This window comes from Cryptomeria japonica, chromosome 6 (assembly GCF_030272615.1).
Source record: "Cryptomeria japonica chromosome 6, Sugi_1.0, whole genome shotgun sequence".
NCBI classification, from domain to species: Eukaryota; Viridiplantae; Streptophyta; class Pinopsida; order Cupressales; family Cupressaceae; genus Cryptomeria; species Cryptomeria japonica.
This window is the reverse complement of record NC_081410.1, coordinates 162,061,063-162,076,446: the sequence shown is the minus strand read 5'-3', so window position 1 is coordinate 162,076,446 and position 15,384 is coordinate 162,061,063.

Genomic DNA, 15,384 nt, shown 5'->3' with positions numbered 1-15,384 from the left:
TCATTTCACAGATTTTTTTGAGGACCGTGTACATTCCCGCCACGGTCTAGACAAATTTTCATCAAATTTGTAGGGTGACTTCATCTCAACATTTTATTGTCGAATCCAGGTGCACAACTTCATCCTATATTTAGATCTCAAATTACAATTGATTCTTTGTCACTTTTGCACTACATAATTCAATAAATATCCTTTCCTTTCTAAATCAAACAAAAGGGAATAAAGGGGATCATCATAACATCCTTAATTCATTCAGAATTCAATCTATCATCTTTGTGTGGAGATTGGATCTAGTGAATTACCCCTTATCTCCCTAATGTAATGGTGAAAAGTGCTTGAAGGATAATCAATAGTGAAACTCTCATCTCCCTTTGAGGGAAAGGGTTAGTTTTCCTTTTAGCTTATCACTCGTCATTTTCCCACCATCACAATAACCAAGAATATAGCACAACAATTCCTACTATATTTCTTCTTACTGGAGACAACCATAGATAAATTTTGAACTATTTTTCTATTCTTCATCTGCTCGATTACCGCCTCGCTCATTGCTTTAATGATTACAACCACCTTGACTCTAGTTTTATAGTTTGAATGACATGATCCTCCTTTATGGTATGGTTTGACCACTTTTGTAGCTACCTAAGTATGCTTACATCATTAGTTAAAGCACATAAACATGTACATATCCATTTTCTGTCAACCATAACATTCATTCATCCACATATAAAATTATCATAGTAATTCGCATAGCTGGAGGAATATATGTAGCCAAAACAATACAAAGCTCAGTGGGTTCAATTAATGTTCATCATGCATAGGATCAAAAACATCTAACACATCCTATACCCTCAACATTGTTTGATTACACAACTTAAACCATGAAAAACATAACAGAAATGAACACAAAAAGAGCTATTATTTTAGCTCATCACCCATCACACATCATAACATTCTACTCCTTTCATTCCCAATCAGGATCAACAAAGGAACATATACCCACATTTCATCCAACATCCTACATTCATCACTCCATCCATATTCCCTCCATCTCCTACACCTTTGCACATTCCTTCCAAAGCTACTAGTAGTATTTTAGATGCCAAATCAAATGAATAAAGATAAACATCCACAAAAATATAAAGATGACCACCTCCACTCAAAAATACATGCTCAAACAAAGCAAGATCTAATAGAACAATGAAATAAATCCCAAATGCCACAAAATCCCACCAAAGCAAAAGAAAAAACAATGTGGATCTTGAATAAAAAAGAAGCAATGCATCAAAAAGAAAAATCTCCAATGGCATCCAAACTTGCTATTCCACAAGCTAAACTTCCTTTCCCTCCATTTCCTTAATCTATTTTGGGTCCCTATGTCCCAAAGCTACCTATCATTACTCCTTTATTATATCCACATGCTCCCTCCATTCCTCCTCCACTCATCCCACATCCTCCACAACATGTGCCAAGGTTTGTCTTGACAACATTCCCTTATCACACTAACTCTCCCTCATTCCATCCAAACACTTTCCACCACCATATCCCTTACATCCCTTATATCTCCAATCAAAGCCACCTAATCCAAGCCTCTGCATAATCCACTCATTCCAAATAAAGTTTTACCAACATCCAATAATTACTCCAAATAGGCAACTATTACCTCAATATGAAACTTGATGCTTGAGTCACTCCATCCATCTCCCTTATCACCCATCCTCCAGATCCATTTATCCTCATCCATCTCCATCCATAAATTTCCTTCCCAAAAAACAAAAAATTCAAAAAAATTGAAAAGAAAAGAAGAAGAAAAAGTAAAGAGAAAAGTTTGTCCAATGGTGAAAACTTGGCAAATAGGCGCCTTTGACAAGTACCATGATGAAAACCTGGAAAATAGGCATCATGTGTAAATTCCTCCCATCCTTTTATTCACCACACTTGGGAGCAAGTTCTTCTAGCCATCACCTCCTCAATCTCATCTACCTACCAAATCCAACATGTCCTATCCATTTCACTTCCTCCATCCTCCTTTGGATCTTGATAAAAAGAAAAGGTCATCATGTATACATTCTTTGAGCACCCCTTGGCATCCATTTCCCCATCACAAACTTTCCTCCATTATCCTTCCTATCCACCCATCCTTTCTCCCATCCATATAATCTTTATGCATACCTTCATAGTCCTTATCCACCCATCACCCTATCTTCTATTCACTTCCCTCAACTTCCTATCATCCTATCATTCCTCCTATCATATCTCTACTAAGTGCCTCATTACACGTGAAATTTACTAAAAGGGGCATCTTATCCCTTTGTAACATAGTCTATTCACTAGTCCATCCATCCACCAATCCTTAACTCCCAGTTCCTCCATCTCTTCATCCATAAAATAATTCATCCATCCACCAATCCTTATCTCCCAGTTCCTCTATCCCTTCATCCATAAATTAATTCTCTCCCAATCCTCATCTACCTACCTCCATCCCTTCATCCCTCATTCTTTCATACCTCAGGCACATCTATAATGCTTCCATCTCCAAAGCCTATTCATCCTATCTTCCATTTCTCAATCCTTCCCATCATATCATTTCATTACCTCTTACATCCCTTATCATTGGTATCTATTTCTAGGCTACCCCCACGCAATCCAATTTTATCCATCCAATCGGTTCATTTGCTTCTTGCAATCCACCACTACATGCAAATCCTATCCATCTCCTTCATCTATCCAAAAGAAAACACCAAATCTAATTATCCAATCACATCCATGGTCTTGTTCCCAACCTTGCTGCAAGCCTTGATCACAATCAAATCATCATCATTGGGATGCATCCTTCCCAATCCTTGTTGTTTTCTAGGGTATATCGATCCCACATCAACAACACTACATCCACCATAAATCTAACCTAGTGTTGTTTTGGGATACATCATTCCCACATCAACAACACCCCATCAATGATCAATACATCATGGCTTTTAATCTTGACTAGGGCAACATCATGGTTGTCCCTGGCTCCTCATCCATCATCCATAGCTCTTGTACATATTGTAAATGGTGTCTTGTACATAGCATCTATCATGATTTTCCATTTAGGTCCACTTGTGCATATGTGTCCCTAGGTCTTATCCTTTGTATTAGTCAGTCATGTGTCATCAAGATCATATTGTTGGCAATATGCTAGATTTGGTTAAGTTTTGTCATTAATGTCAACACTATATCCCTATTGGAGACTATCCTAGTTGGATCTATCCCAGTTAGTCTTGGTGATCATTTTAGTTCTGGCAGTGATTCTAATCTAGTATGATCAGACCTCTAGAATCATTTTTGGATTCTTATTTTGATGGTTACATGTGTTCTAAATTCTGGTGGTTTCATGATTTGGTTATCGCTTTTGGTATTTCTGGTTACCGGTTGGTTTAGGCCATTACCAACTAGCTTTTGGATTTACCAGCTTTTGGCATTCCTAGTTAGATTTACCGATATGATGTTTTGGTGACTGGGTCAGTGGATTTTGTGTCCGACTTATGGAATTAGTTTCTTTCATGCTATTGGTGCTTCTTGATCATATCTTGAGCATTTGGTGACTTTGCATTAGACGATGTGCTATTATGGTGGTCCTATTTGGATAAGGTTAAACTTTCATTGAGGGTTTCTATTGGCAAGTGAAGCATGTTGGATTTTGGTCTTAGCGGATTCCCCGATGGATATAATTGTTTGGTTACTTGATTTAGGTCCATGCTATGTAATGAAGATCATAATATTGGTTTGGTGGTATCATGTGATGTAATTTTTGTAATTATGGGTTTATGGGTTTAGGGTTTAGCCGACCTTGTCAATAAGGATGATGATTTGTATTTATAGGTGACTTATTCATGTAATTTGGATATGGATAGATCAATGGTTATGGCTGGTTAAGTCTGCATTATCAGAGAAAGGATTATGTGCAAATAAAGTCATATCATTTTAGTGAAGGTTGGAAAGGTTTTGTATTGTAGAGCAGACATCAGTTCTTAACCAAAACTATATCAGGAATTAGTAGATGCTACTTTCATAGTTCATTGTTTTCTAGATTATAGTCCGATGATTTTGTAAGTCATGGAGACTTCCCTTTATGATGAGTAGAGCATTCTAGGTTGTTGGCCTTTCTATATGTGCATAACCCATTATAATTATTCATAATACTACTATAGAGTATTCATCTGATTGTGGGTAGGGTTTTCCACGTCAAATATTGGTGTTATGTGTGTTATGCTTTCATGTTATATCTTTCATTGTGTTGTGATCCGGTATAAGGTTTATAATTGAATTAATTGATGTCATTATTAGTAAATTGATCTACCCCCCCATTGCTCAGTTTGTTGCCAGTGTCAGTGCATTCCAACAATTGGTATTAGAGAAAGGTCCTCTCTATAGAAGCTTAACTTCTTGAGGAGATCTGATGGAAACTACATCTAGTTCCACATTCAATCCTTATTGAAAGGAGAGTCCCAGATTTGATGGTACAAATTACAAGCTATGGAAGGAGTGAATGAAAAGCTATTTAATTTCATAGAGTTGGAGAATGCTAAGCTGATCTGGACAAAGCTTGAAGCTCTTTATGAAGGTGACCAGGCTATGAAGATTACTAAACTTGAAGGTTTCCGGGTAAGATATGAAACTTTAAAGATGGAAGAAGATGAGAAGATAAGTTCTTTCATGGATAGATTCAATGAGATTGTCATGGATATCAAATGTTGTGGTGTATCTGTTAGTAAGGATGAGATAGTGTTAAAAGTTCTAAGAGTTCTACCGTCGACTTACAAAATGAAGGCTATTGCTATCAATTAACTCCGAACAATGTCAAGTACCCTTATGACTAGAGATACACTACTTGGGAAATTGACTGCTTTTGAACTTGAATAACTTGGAGATCAGAGTGCTGCTAAAACTGAGACTGCATTTAGAGCATCTGCATCCAATAAATAGAAGATATATTGGAAAGAAATGTATGCTAAAGATATGGAGGAAATTGAGAAAGGAGAAAGGGAGCTTGAAGAGATGGAAGCCCTAATTGCTAGAATAATTCCTAAAGGACCAACCAGAAGTAAGTATTAAGGAAAATTCCCTTTTAAATGTTTTTCATGCAATAAGAATGGTCATTTTGCATCTAGATGTCTTGAAAGAGCTTCTAGGAATCATGAAAGATTTATGAGGAATTATAAGCCTAATCCTAAATATCAGAGTAGACCTAGATTCAAAAGAAATAATGATAAATATGTTAATATGCTGGTGATCATGATGGTATTTCTAATGATGATGAAGATGAACCTATGAGTGGATTCGGTAATGGTGCTTCATCTGGCAAATATTGCCCATCTTTATTGCTATCAAGAATAATTCTCTAGAATATGTCATTGAACCAACACATACTGAGGAAAAGGCCTTGGCTAATAAAATTGAAGAGAAGGATGAATGGGTTATAGATAGTAGATGCTTGCATCACATGACTGGTGACAAAAGAAATTTCTTATCATTGCAAGAATTTGATGGTAGATTGGTCAGATTTGGTGACAACAAGGCATGTAGGATCAAAGGCAAAGGAACAATATCATTGGATGGTAAGACTATTACTGATAATGTTTATTATGTTGAAGGATTAAAGAATAATCTTTTAAGTGTAGGTCAGATGGTGGATCTAGAGGTTTTTATTTGCAATTCAAGGACAAAAAATGTAAGATCATTAATAAATCTAGATTGGAGATTGTTTCCTAAACTCAAACCAATGGTAATATCTTTCATTTGAACTCCGGTGAGAAGGCTTGCTTGAATTCTTAGATTGATGAAAGTTGGTTATGGCATAAGAGGATGTGTCATGTTAATTTTGGTTGCATAGTAAAGATTAGTTCAATACCAACCGTTAGAGATTTGCCCAAGATTGTTAAACCTCATAATCTGGTATGTAGAGAATGTCAAATGGGTAAGAAAGTTAGAACTTCTTTCAAAAGTGTACATGATAAATCTAATGAAATTCTTGATCTTATTCATATGTATTTGTGTGGATTGGAAAGGACTATAAGCTTTCAAGGTGATAGATATTTTATGTTACTTATTGATGATTATTCTAGAATGATGTGGGTGGCATTTTTGAAAGAGAAATATGCATCTTTTGAGAAATTCAAAATCTTTAAAGCTATGGTTGAGACTGAGATAGGAATGAAGATAAAGTTCTTAAGATCAAATCATGGCGGTGAGTTTACATCCGATGAGTTCAACAACTTTTGTGAAAGGAATGGTATCAGGAGACAATTTTTTGCACCTAGAACCCCACAATAGAATGGATTGGTGGAAAGGAAGAATAGAGCAATTTTGGATGCTACAAGGACTATGATGAATGAAGCTAAATTATCTGATATCTATTGGAGACAGGCTATCAATACCTCTATATACACTTTCAACAGAGTACACATTAAAGGTGATACCGATAAGACTCCTTATGAACTATGGTTTGGTCATACTCCTACTATCAGATATTTCAACAATTTTGGAAGCAAATGTTACAGTAGAAGAGATGATGCATTAGGAATGTTTGATCCTAGAAGTGATGAAGGAATATTTTTGGGTTATTCTATTAAGAGAAAAGCATATAGATGTTATAACAAAATATTGAATAGGATAATGGAAAGTATAAGTGTCAAGGTGGATGAGCATGGAAGTAATAAAATCATAGCATATGATTATAGACCGGAAGATTAATATATCAGACCTGAATCGGTAATGAAAAAATCAGTTCAGAAGAGTGAACCTATGACATTGATAGCATCAAAAAATTCAATAGTGATAGTGGAATAGTAGAATGAGTTAGCAAATCAATAAAATTCAAAGACTCCCAGGTGTGTTAAGCTAAATCATAATGAAGATAAGATCTTTGGGGGTTATTTTAAGGTGTGTGTCCTTGGTTTCCTTATGTTGTGCACCACAGTGCTTATGTTTGTGACATGGTATGCATTCTTTCTTGGTAAGAATTTGGCTTCATGGCTTAGTAAGAAACAATCATGCACTTCATTGTCTAGAACTGAAGTAGAATATGTTTGAGCTGCTACCAATTGTACTCAAATTTTATGGATGAAATAAATGTTTAAGGACATAAGGGTAAGTTGTGATGATCCTATTGTTATTCACTGTGATAATACTGCTTCTATTGATATGTCAAAGAATTTTGTATTTCATTCCAAATCAAAACATATTTCTATAAGGTATAATTTCTTAGAGGAAAAGGTTGCAGCAAAGCAAGTCAGATTGGTTTATGTTCCTACTAAGGAATAGATTGTAGATATTCTAAGAAAACCATTTCCTAAAGACACTTTTAAATATCTTAGAAATTAGTTGGGGGTTACCAACCCTCCAGAAAAGATGTAGAGATGCAAAGATGCATCAATCTAGTGAGCTTATCAGACATACTTTTCTGATCCGGATTGATGAAGATGGTGCTACTACTCAGGGGGAGTAGTCAGCTATTTGGTTTAGTATCTATCCTTTTTCATTGATGTAAATGTTGGCTATTTGGTGGAATTGATTATGTGTTGCATTGATGTTTTGTCATTGATGCAAACACTAGCTATTTGGATGCTTTACCAACACCCTTATGGTCCTAGTAGGTTAAGTGGTTGTGGTCAACTTGGATCCAGTATGATCTGATAGACTTCAATATAGTCTGGTGATGGAATTGGCTTGTTCATGATACTTATACTCATATTTGGTCAGATGGTTTTGGTTTTGCGATTGGATGCTATCATGCTTTCTTAGAAGATTGGTTTCTGGTTCCGGTGAGGGTTTCACCAACAGAGATTTTGATGGAGATCTTTGATGAATTTCATAAGTGGTGTTGGTGCAACTTCTGATGGAGTTTCAAGATGTTGTTGGTGATCGTGTTCAAGACTTGGCGAATGGAGATCATTGCTAAAGTGTGTGGACCTATACTTGGTCTCGGTTGATCTAGGTTATGGACCGACTTTAAAGTAACATGTCCAAAGGACCTATTGATGTATTTCTAGGATGTCTTATGTGTTGATATTACTTGTTTGGTCTAAGGCCGACATGGTTTGTAATTATGTAATTGGTTTATTCTCTGGTGTCTGACCTAATTGTTTATGGTTGAGGGTTTGTATAAATAGATGCAAGATCTCATTATAGACCATCATGGTTAATGTAAGAGGTCATGGTCAGGAATGTAATGTGTGAATAATATAATATCATTCAGGCAGAAGAGTTGGTCGATCATTGGAGATCAAATTGGGTTTATGTAAGAGGATTTAGTCCTCCAGTATTGAGCTTAACCAAAAATGTACTCAAGCATAGGAGATGCTATATTTTGCAGTTCAACACTTCTCCAAATTGTTGTCTAGATTTCTATGTAGTCAATGAGGCTCCTTTTGTGATGAGTAGTGTGCTCTAGGATGTTGTCCTTCCTGCAAGTGCAGGCCCCTTCATTGTAATTCACATACTTACTACAAAAGTGTTATCTAACTATGGGTAGGCTTCCCACCATGGTTTTTCCCTTTACTGGGTTTTCCACATACAAATCTTGGTGTTGTGTGGATGAATTTTATTCTATGATAATAGTTTATTCATAATTGATTAACTGCTATTCCGGTATTACTATTTTGGGTTCCGGTATTAAAGTTTTAATTTTTGAATGTTTCTGATTCACTCCCCCCTCTCAGTTGTCTTCCAGTTATCTGAACTGTCTAATAGTCAAAGGGGGAGAAGTTATTCATATGAAAACTGCTAGATCTTTTGATGGTGTTTTGGAGATTGTTGGCATTCCTTGGTACTTGGATGTTTTTCTAATTCAGTGTTCTAGCCATCAATGCCAAAGGGGGGGATTGTTAGCAGTAAGTTAGATTTGGTTAAGTGTTGTCATTGATGTCAACATTGTATCCTATTTGGAGACTATCCAGGATGGATATATCTCAGTTAGTCTTGGTGATCATTTTGGTTTAGGTGGTGATTTTGATCCGGTATGATTAGACCTCTGGAATCGGTTTTGGATTCTTATTATGATGGTTACATGCTTGCTATATTCTGGTGGTTTCATGATTTGGTTATCAATTTTGGTATTTCTCATTACCGGTTGGTTTACGCCTTTACCAGCTAGCTTTTGGCTTTACCAACTTCTGGCATTCCCGGTTAGCTTTATCGGTATCCTATTTTGGTGACTTGGTCAGTGGATTTTGGGTCCAACTTATGGAATCAGTTTCTTCCATGTTGTTGGTTCTTCTTGATTATATCTTAATAATTTGGTGACTTTTTATTAGATGGTGTGCTATTATGGTGGTCCTATTTGGATCTCGTTAAACTTTCACTGAGGGTTTCTACTGACAAGTGAAGCATGTTGGATTTTGGTCTTAGCGGAATCCCCAGTGGATATGATTGTTTGGTTACTTTATTTAGGTCCATGCTATGTAATGTAAATCATAATATTGGTCTGGTGGTATCATGTGATGTAATTTTTTTAATTATGGGTTTATGGGTTTAGGGTTTAGTCGGCCTTGTCAATAAGGTTGATGATTCGTATTTATAGGTGACTTATTCGTGTAATTTGGATATGGATAGATTGATGGTTATGGCTGGTTAATTCTACATTATCAAAGAAAGGATTATGTGCGAATAAAGTCATATCATTCAGATGAAGGTTGGAAAGGTTTTGTATTGCAGAGAGGACATCAGTGCTTAACCGAAATTGTATTAGGCATTAGTAGATGCTACTTTCACAGTCCATTATTTTCTAGATTGCAGTCTGATGATTTTGTAAGTCAATGAGACTTCCCTTTTTGATGAGAAGTGTGCTCTAGGCTGTTGGCCTTTTTGCATGTGCAGACCCCATTGCAATTATTCATAATACTATTGCAGAGTATTCATTTGTGTGGTGCTAGACTAACCTTTTTTGTATTTTTTTGTTGCATTAGTCCATGCATTGGCTATCAAAATCACCTTGGCTCTTTGTAACCTGGTGCATCATATACAATGCTAAATAAAAATAAGTTCTTGTTGCATGATAACCCGTTTCCAAGGGTTCTCATGCTCCATGATCATTTCATGCATATCATTCATTGCATTTGCATCACTAACTATTCCTTCATCTACCTAGGGCATTTTCTCACTTTGTTCCTTGAGTCGCTGGTATCTTTCAGTCTCTACACTAACGCTATTTTAGCACCACTCCGAAGAGGGGGAAAATGTAGACACCTAAATTTGACTAATTTAATTAATTGAATTTAATTATCCTGAGCACCTTTAATGAAATAATTATATATTATTTAATTAATTGGTGCTTCTTCTGTCTAACTAATTAATTCTATTGATTATGTTATAGTCCACCTTTAATTAATTAATTGAATTTGTCCCTTTCTTCTATTAAATACATCAAATGCACAATTTGATTATTTAATTCATGTGTTCTTTTTCCTCTTAAATCCTCTCATAGAATTAATTAATTAATTGTATTTTTCTCCACATGTCTCCTAACTTTAACCCTCATCTAACCCTTCCTCTAGCCTAACCCATCTAATTAACCAAAGGTTTTAGTCAACCTTATCCCTTTCCCTCACCATATGGGTGCATATTCCCAAAATATCTCAAATTCCCTAAAATATCCCAAATTTCCTAAAATTTGGAGGACTTTTAATTTGGGGAAAATTTCCTAAAATTTGGGAAAATATCCCGAATTTCCTCAAACATGGGAATATCATGGTTTTGTAATCTCTTTTGGAATAGAACCTTCCAATTTGGGTGTCTCATCCCCAAATAGACATGTGTTCTTAGGACACGTCATTCCTTCCAATGACATGTGTCCTTCTTAAGAACACATGCCATACTCTTCCATACACTTGCCCTTCTCAGGGACATGTGTCTCAATCTCATGCCTCTTTTTTCTATCTTTCAAGCCTATTTAAACCCCTCATTTTCCTTCACAATCTATGCACTTTATTTTTCATTACCCTCATAATGCAGAAATGCTCACTCATTTTACATCCATTTTAGTAACCATCTTTGCATCTCATTGTAGTTTAATTCATTTTGCATTCACTATCATGGAGCACAATCAAGTATCTACCATATAGTGCTAGAAGCACACATCAAATCAAGGGAAAATAAAATCGAAGGAGAAAAATATAGTTTACACTTTAATTAGTTTTATGTTGTTTATTTAGTTTTTCTTCTTAACATCCTAGTCTTGAGTGTGGCTGAAATATGTGTCTGTTAATTGCTTATTTTTTCTTTTCAATATTTTACATTCACAATTTTCTGCATACATGGTTAAATTAAGATAGTAAAACCACTAAATGACTTAATTAACAATCACATTAAGGAGGAGAGGAATATAATAGATCTATTAGGCCCAATATGGAAAGCTAATGTACTAAGAGGGGAGGGGTGAATTAGCAATTCAAAACATTTCTTGAATAATAACTTTACTGTTATGCATAAACCGAATAGTGCAGTAACATAAAATAAAGCTAAAACAAATAGATAACAATCATACATGATTCACTCCATAACACATATATTTTGGTTATGCAGAAAGTCTTGGTTAGAGAGAAAAAATGTGGTGGGGATGGCACCCACAACTTCACTACTGCAATAATAAAGAGTGCTCGATTAGAGCTACATGTTTAGCTATTTCTGATAGCTTACCCTGTTAGGAGTAACAAGATCTGTTAGATCTACCTTGCTAAAGGATTTTACAGCACTTCATCTAAATGTTGCACCTTGTTAGAGGCTTTACAATTTATAGACTTGATTAGAGTCTTTTACCCTATTAAAGGTTTCTCTTTCAACTTCACAATATTACAATAAAATCATTACAAATATCTACAACTTTACATCTAAAATGTTATAGCAGATTCTATGTGCTCAGAATAGATTACCTTGCTTATAGCATACCTCGGTAACCCATATAGTAACTCGGTAAACCCTTCTATTTACTCTGTTCTTCAACTGTTCTCTAAAAACCTTCTTGGTGACCTCTATGTCTCTATAATAGTCTTCTTACACTCATGCACACACCTTTAACTCTTAACTCATGCTGCATAAATAGATCTCTTAAGACGGTGATCTAATTCATTGCTTTGATCTTACAAACATGATTTATTGAATGAATAACCATGTAAAATATTTCATTGGTTAGATGACCTCAAAATCATACACAATCTTCTAGTGCAATTTCCAATGTGATAATGGTTAGATGTGCCTCGATCTTGTAACACGTTTTCATATGTATCTCCAGGTTCAATGAATCTAGTAACACGTTTCACTCGGTGTATATCAACTCAGTGTGTCATCTTTGCTGCTCGGTAGACATGAAAAGATACTCGGTAGACAACTCAGTGTATACTGCGTTCTGTAACTATTTTCTTCTGTAACCGACTAGACTGTACATACTGACTGAATATTTTAGTAATAGATAACCGATTAGAGTATATAGTATAACTTTGACATAAAACTAATGGCAATATAATAATTAGTAACAATCTCCCCTTTTGACATTAGTTGAGATGTTTAACAAAAACTACTTTCAAAGTTATAACTCAAAAAATATATATACTTTGCAAAATGACTATACTGATAGTATATACAATATTCAATAAAATAATATATCAGATATAGTCCCCTTGTCAATATACTATACATAACTCTGATTTTGCATGCTTGGTGATCTTTTCTTGTGTGCTTTGCTTACTATTCTATATACTGCTCTTGGATACTCTGCTTACTCTACTCAGTATACTCCCCCTGTATACTATACTCGAATACTATATCATTCTCTAAATACTGTATCAAAACTGTATCACTCCCCAAATATATTGTATTTCTCCCCCAAGACTATATCATATTACTCTCCAAATATATGGTATCACTCCCCCTTTTTGACAAACATCAAAAACTTAATTTCCATTCGGAGGTGGTAACTGATCAAAAATGGATTTGTACTTGTTCCGAGCGTCGGTGAGAGTGGCAAAGAGTGCATCTTTTACACTGTCCATTAAATAATTTTGTGCTTGAATATCAGCCAATAGCGATATTAAGCCATCTAGAGTGCTTCCCTCTTGAGTAGTAGATAGGTATGTGGTTCGGTTGATCTGTTCTTGGACTGATGAAAGATGTGGAAGGAATAATGTCTCAAGTGTCATTATATCCATCCCGATCTTCTGTTCTTCATTTCTTAAGAACAATTGTTGAGCCATGAGCTATTGAAGCTTTGTATAAAAATTCTGAATTGAATTTGGCTCTGTGGTCAACTTGCTCGAGAGATCGGTGATCTCTTTCTCAATTGCCTCTGTTTTATTCTTAATGTCTTTAATGAATAAAGAAAATGTGCAGAGTTTCTGAAATAAATAATGAATGTGCTTGAGTTGAGGAGTCAACTCAACAATAAATTTGACAAGTTTAACTTTGCCAATAGCTATAGCTTTTTGTACCTCTTCTATCATTTTGGCAGTGAGCTCTTTGTCTTTCAGCTTGCTCAAATACTCCGATGCATCTACTCCAGATGTTTCTATCTTTGTTAGGAGTTCATCCAGTTGAATGTGTATGGCTACATCAGTTGATACTGTAGCTTCAAGTAGCATATCTATTAGGAGTTCTTTTACCTTCTGAAGTACTTTTTTTTTCTTTTGAATGGCCATTTGCTTCTCTTGTTTAGCCTTTTCTTTGCATAGTTCACTGAAATCAATGAGTGCTTGCCCTTTCAATTTTGATATATCAACATTGGGCAACACTATTGGTTTTGACAAATCAAGTTTAAAACTATGCTTATTTACTTTCTTTTCTTTACCTTTCACCGATGGAACTAAGACAATTGCTTGTGAGGCTTGATTACCCTCAATAGGTTGCTCGGTAGAGGCAACACTTTGATCGATTCTTTTAGTCTCTGTAGAATCCTTCAGTGTCTCGGTACTTGGTGTCTCAGTTGCAACATTCTCAATGCCAAAAGGTGCTTGAGATGTCTATTCTTGAGTTGTACCTTCTCCTATTGCAGACTTGTGACCTTCAGTGCCTTGATATATATCCTGCGGAGTTTCGGTTGAGACAGGTTGCTTGACTGGTGGATAAGGCTGAACTTGTTCCAAAATGGATTCACTAGATACAAGTTTTGCATATGTAGTGCCTTCTATCATTTCCTACTTCAGTGCTTCTGTATCCATGACATCTTCATCTATTTGAATGGTGTCAACAGGGTCTTGTTTGATAGCATCAGGACCTTGCTCGGTGACATCAACGATTTCAACTATAGCTTGCTCACTGGCATCCTTGATTTTGAATATTTCCTGCCACTTTGCTTTTGTCTCATTTTCTTTGTCAATATATAGCCCATTCATCAGTTTTAAGGCTCTCTGTTTGACAAGAAACTTTGAATTGTAGGTTGTCAAATGTTCCTTTATTTCAGCTACTGACATATCAGGAAAGAGATGGACTAGACTTCTTTCTCTAATTTGTTTCTCTGAGTCCATTGCATACTACCACCTATTATCAATATGCAGATATAGTTCATTTGGAAGTGACTTAGCTAGTTCCAATGGAGCTAACTGGAACTTTAGAAGTGTGCAGATGACAACTTCTTCAATTTGACTCTTCTCATCATTGTTTCTAGTTTCATACTTGACATATCTAAATGAACCAAATCCTCCATATTCTTTCAGATTAGCACAAAAGTTTTCAACACTGTATATTTACCTTCTTGCTCTTGACAATCTGGAATTTGTTTGCATCCTCTGATTCGGTATCACTAGACTTTGTGACAATGAAAACATGTCATACCAGGATTTCTCCATGATCTTTGGTTGTACATCCCAAACCTTATAAAATAGTTGGCACTTATATGTCCATATCTCCCACAAAATTCACACCATATCCTTGTATTGTAATCCCATGGTACTGCAGAATACTGTCGGTAAGGATCTGTGTGAGTTCGGTAGCCTCTAGCATTTGCTCGGTGTGCATACCACATATAGTTCTTTTGCTTAGACTAGCACTTCTCGGTACTATGTCCATATCTATTGCAGTTTTTACCAAACCCTTCGAATTTTGCCTTTTGATAATTGTTAATAGACTTTGTCCTACATTGATTAGATGTGTGACCATATTTATTGCAATTGTAACAATAACCATTGGATTTAGTGACATTCGGTTGCTTACCTTTTCTGATTTGGCATATGTTGGTAGTGTGACCTTTATTTCCATAGTAGTTGCAAATAGGTTTCTTTCTTTTGATGTTATTCCTATTTCTAGCTTGCTTTGATGATTCTGCTCTCTTGGTAGTATGAGTTCCCTTCTTGGTAGAGTCTTTTCCTTTGTAACTGAGTCTTGCATCTTTGTTGGGTCCTCTTGTATTTAGTTGCTCATCCAACA